Here is a 5,115-nt window from a genome sequence, read left to right on the forward strand (position 1 = left end):
AAGGGATATCCAGCACACCAATACCACATGGGAAACACTCCACTATCCACCACAGAGGCAGAGAAAGACCTGGGAGTGTATGTTACCAGGCTACCAGTGAAGGGATATCCAGCACACCAATACCACATGGGAAACACTCCACTATCCACCACAGAGGCAGAGAAAGACATGGGAGTGTATGTTACCAGGCTACCAGTGAAGGGATATCCAGCACACCAATACCACATGGGAAACACTCCACTATCCACCACAGAGGCAGAGAAAGACATGGGAGTGTATGTTACCAGGCTACCAGTGAAGGGATATCCAGCACACCAATACCACAAGGGAAACACTCCACTATCCACCACAGAAGCAGAGAAAGACCTGGGAGTGTATGTTACCAGGCTACCAGTGAAGGGATATCCTGCACACCAATACCACAAGGGAAACACTGCACTATCCACCACAGAGGCAGAGAAAGACCTGGGAGTGTATGTTACCAGGCTACCAGTGATGGGATATCCAGCATACCAATACCACATGGGAAACACTGCACTATCCACCACAGAGGCAGAGAAAAACCTGGGACTATATGTTACCAGGCTACCAGTGAAGGGATATCCAGCACACCAATACCACATGGGAAACACTCCACTATCCACCACAGAGGCAGAGAAAGACTTGGGAGTGTATGTTACCAGGCTACTAGTGAAGGGATATCCAGCACACCAATACCATATGGGAAACACTCCACTATCCACCACAGAGGAAGAGAAAGACCTGGGAGTGTATGTTACCAGGCTACCAGTGAAGGGATATCCAGCACACCAATACCACATGGGAAACACTCCACTATCCACCACAGAGGCAGAGAAAGACATGGGAGTGTATGTTACCAGGCTACCAGTGAAGGGATATCCAGCACACCAATACCACATGGGAAACACTCCACTATCCACCACAGAGGCAGAGAAAGACCTGGGAGCGTATGTTACCAGGCTACCAGTGAAGGGATATCCAGCACACCAATACCACATGGGAAACACTCCACTATCCACCACAGAGGAAGAGAAAGACCTGGGAGTGTATGTTACCAGGCTACCAGTGAAGGGATATCCAGCACACCAATACCACATGGGAAACACTGCACTATCCACCACAGAGGCAGAGAAAGACCTGGGAGTGTATGTTACCAGGCTACCAGTGAAGGGATATCCAGCACACCAATACCACAAGGGAAACACTGCACTATCCACCACAGAGGCAGAGAAAGACCTGGGAGTGTATGTTACCAGGCTACCAGTGATGGGATATCCAGCATACCAATACCACATGGGAAACACTCCACTATCCACCACAGAGGCAGAGAAAGACCTGGGAGTGTATGTTACCAGGCTACCAGTGAAGGGATATCCAGCACACCAATACCACATGGGAAACACTCCACTATCCACCACAGAGGCAGAGAAAGACTTGGGAGTGTATGTTACCAGGCTACCAGTGAAGGGATATCCAGCACACCAATACCACATGGGAAACACTCCACTATCCACCACAGAGGCAGAGAAAGACATGGGAGTGTATGTTACCAGGCTACTAGTGAAGGGATATCCAGCACACCAATACCACATGGGAAACACTCCACTATCCACCACAGAGGCAGAGAAAGACATGGGAGTGTATGTTACCAGGCTACCAGTGAAGGGATGTCCAGCATACCAATACCACATGGGAAACACTCCACTATCCACCACAGAGGCAGAGAAAGACCTGGGAGTGTATGTTATCAGGCTACCAGTGAAGGGATATCCAGCACACCAATACCACATGGGAAACACTCCACTATCCACCACAGAGGCAGAAAAAGACCTGGGACTGTATATGTTACCAGGCTATCAGTGAAGGGATATCCAGCACACCAATACCACATGGGAAACACTCCACTATCCACCACAGAGGCAGAAAAAGACCTGGGACTGTATATGTTACCAGGCTACCAGTGAAGGGATATCCAGCACACCAATACCACATGGGAAACACTTCACTATCCACCACAGAGGCAGAGAAAGACCTGGGAGTGTATGTTACCAGGCTACCAGTGAAGGGATATCCAGCACACCAATACCACATGGGAAACACTTCACTATCCACCACAGAGGCAGAGAAAGACCTGGGAGTGTATGTTACCAGGCTACCAGTGAAGGGATATCCTGCACACCAATACCACAAGGGAAACACTGCACTATCCACCACAGAGGCAGAGAAAGACCTGGGAGTGTATGTTACCAGGCTACCAGTGATGGGATATCCAGCATACCAATACCACATGGGAAACCCTCCACTATCCACCACAGAGGCAGAGAAAGACCTGGGAGTGTATGTTACCAGGCTACCAGTGAAGGGATATCCAGCACACCAATACCACATGGGAAACACTCCACTATCCACCACAGAGACAGAGAAAGACCTGGGAGTGTATGTTACCAGGCTACCAGTGAAGGGATATCCAGCACACCAATACCACATGGGAAACACTCCACTATCCACCACAGAGACAGAGAAAGACCTGGGAGTGTATGTTACCAGGCTACCAGTGAAGGGATATCCAGCACACCAATACCACATGGGAAACACTCCACTATCCACCACAGAGACAGAGAAAGACCTGGGAGTGTATGTTACCAGGCTACCAGTGAAGGGATATCCAGCACACCAATACCACATGGGAAACACTCCACTATCCACCACAGAGACAGAGAAAGACCTGGGAGTGTATGCTACCAAGCTACCAGTGAAGGGATATCCAGCACACCAATACCACATGGGAAACACTCCACTATCCACCACAGAGACAGAGAAAGACCTGGGAGTGTATGTTACCAGGCTACCAGTGAAGGGATATCCAGCACACCAATACCACATGGGAAACACTCCACTATCCACCACAGAGACAGAGAAAGACCTGGGAGTGTATGTTACCAGGCTACCAGTGAAGGGATATCCAGCACACCAATACCACATGGGAAACACTCCACTATCCACCACAGAGACAGAGAAAGACCTGGGAGTGTATGTTACCAGGCTACCAGTGAAGGGATATCCAGCACACCAATACCACATGGGAAACACTCCACTATCCACCACAGAGACAGAGAAAGACCTGGGAGTGTATGTTACCAGGCTACCAGTGAAGGCCAAATCCGTGCCAATCACAGCGGACAGGTTAATAGGTAACTACACTAATAAAAACTGTCTTTTTCCTACCTTTCTTTGGAGTGGCACCTGGCACTGTGGCAGCACCCTCGACTAAGAGCTCTAGATGGCAGTGCCCTGTGTGGCCCCCTGACTGGCCCTCCGGCACTGCTCGCTGCTCCTGGCACCACATGTCAGGAAAACATGTCATTGGTAAGCACATGTCAGGGTCACCTCAGTCCTGTCAAAATAGAATAAGGTTAAAACATACTATTGGTTATCATGTCAGGGTCATCTCAGGACTGGTAACATAGAATAAGGTTAAAACATGTCATTGGCAAGCACATGTCAGGGTCACCTCAGTCCTGCTAACACAGGCTAAAACCCTTTAAAACATATTCCTGGTAAACACATGTCAAGTTCACCTTAGGCCTGTTAACATGTCATCAATGGTAACTCTATTTCCAGCTCCCCTCAGCCCTGTTCCAATATAAGAAGCTGCCAACACTGGGAGGCACACTTCACCTTCCCTCAGTCGTGTCAACACACAAATAAGTCTGAAAAAGTTGTGTAGTTCTGCAAGGCTTCACTAACACTACCACGGCACACTACAGAGCCACCACCAGGGATGCTTCACTCACTGCTAGAGTTGTAAAATTCCAGGGAATTTTGAACTGGGAAACTTTCCATAAGAATTTTGGGAATTTTCAGGAACTTTGAGAACTGTGAAAAATTTACAAGTTTGCCTGTGGTGCCTTTGGTTTTTTTTTTTCTTTTCTTTTTTTAGGCTGAGGTTATTATTGCCTCTTTAGATCTTCAATTTTAGGGGGCTGTTAGAGAATGTCCCTGAGCCCGTGGTGGCGCAGGCAGGATTGTTTAAGTGAAGCCTATTGAGGCACATGCCTCCCTCTGGTTAACTGTCAGGGTGTGTTGCCTCACCCACTACGGCACCATCCACAGGGGTTCCTCAGGGCAAGGGTCCCTGCAGACAGCCTTCCTGTGCCAGGCACCTTCCAGCAGGACACACTGACTGCCTCCAGCCATGAGCCTTGAGGGCACTTCCTTCTCCTTCTCCCTTCAGGACTGTCTCAGTCAGAAACAACCTGGTGAGCAGGGCAAACTTCTTAGTAGGGTGCCTCGCGCCTGTAAAGACACACTTGACAGGCAGCGACTATGCAAGTAACAGACCTTGATTCAGTCTTAGGGAGTCATCGCTGATTTGACAGAGCATCTTTTTTTTTACAGTACAGGAAATTACACAAGGGTAAAAAAAGAAAACAATAATGAAAAAAATCCTGCAAATCACTGCTCCTACAAAAAGAGTTCAGAAAAGTGGCCAAAAGAGAGGTCAATTTTGGGAGGAGAGGTGTCCGGATGCTCTCCAAATCATTGCATCCTTACCCCATGATTTTGCGCCAAAGGTATCAGTATGCCTCTTCCAGTCACTATCTAGCACTCCATCACGCCTCACAGCAACAACAAACCTTCCTGGCATGGCCTGTCATTGCTCTGCACCACACTAGCAAGGTGTGCAGAATTAGGGATTAAAATTTAATGTGGACAAAAATTAAATTGAAGACGTAACATAAAAAGTGTTATAAGGTGTCAGAAAAGAGGAAGACAAATGAAACAGGCCAAACAACTTCGTTATATTTGCAGTAAATGAGTCCAGTAAGGAGCATGGCTATCAGAGGGAAGGTGACACGGAAAATGTGAAGAGATTTTTGCCCTAGGAGTGGCTGAAGGAGAGGCAGAAGTAGACGAGCCGATAACACTTGGAAAAAGGAATACAAGTGGCAGTGACAGGAGCCAACACCCCAAACCCAGACCTCCGTCACTGAGGCATGGGCATGGGTTTTAAAGGCTGGTCGGAGGATGCTATACATGGCTTTCTAAGGGTACTATGGGCCTTATGGTGTTTTAATAATGGTGTTAGGGTGT

At 48.2% G+C, this 5,115-nt stretch overlaps 1 long non-coding RNA gene across 1 annotated transcript; it reads right to left on the reverse strand.

Moving 5' to 3' along the window:
• Nucleotides 1–433: 433 nt before the first annotated feature.
• On the reverse strand, nucleotides 434–1,647 carry LOC126995797 (uncharacterized). The gene is made up of 3 exons (XR_007750704.1): nucleotides 1,357–1,647; nucleotides 1,060–1,158; nucleotides 434–465 (listed from the first exon to the last, which is right to left on the reverse strand). It is a non-coding gene; the product is annotated as an uncharacterized LOC126995797 (long non-coding RNA).
• Between the last annotated feature and the right edge of the window lie 3,468 nt (nucleotides 1,648–5,115).

The sequence above is a fragment of the Eriocheir sinensis genome, chromosome 9 (genome assembly GCF_024679095.1).
Source record: "Eriocheir sinensis breed Jianghai 21 chromosome 9, ASM2467909v1, whole genome shotgun sequence".
NCBI lineage: Eukaryota > Metazoa > Arthropoda > Malacostraca > Decapoda > Varunidae > Eriocheir > Eriocheir sinensis.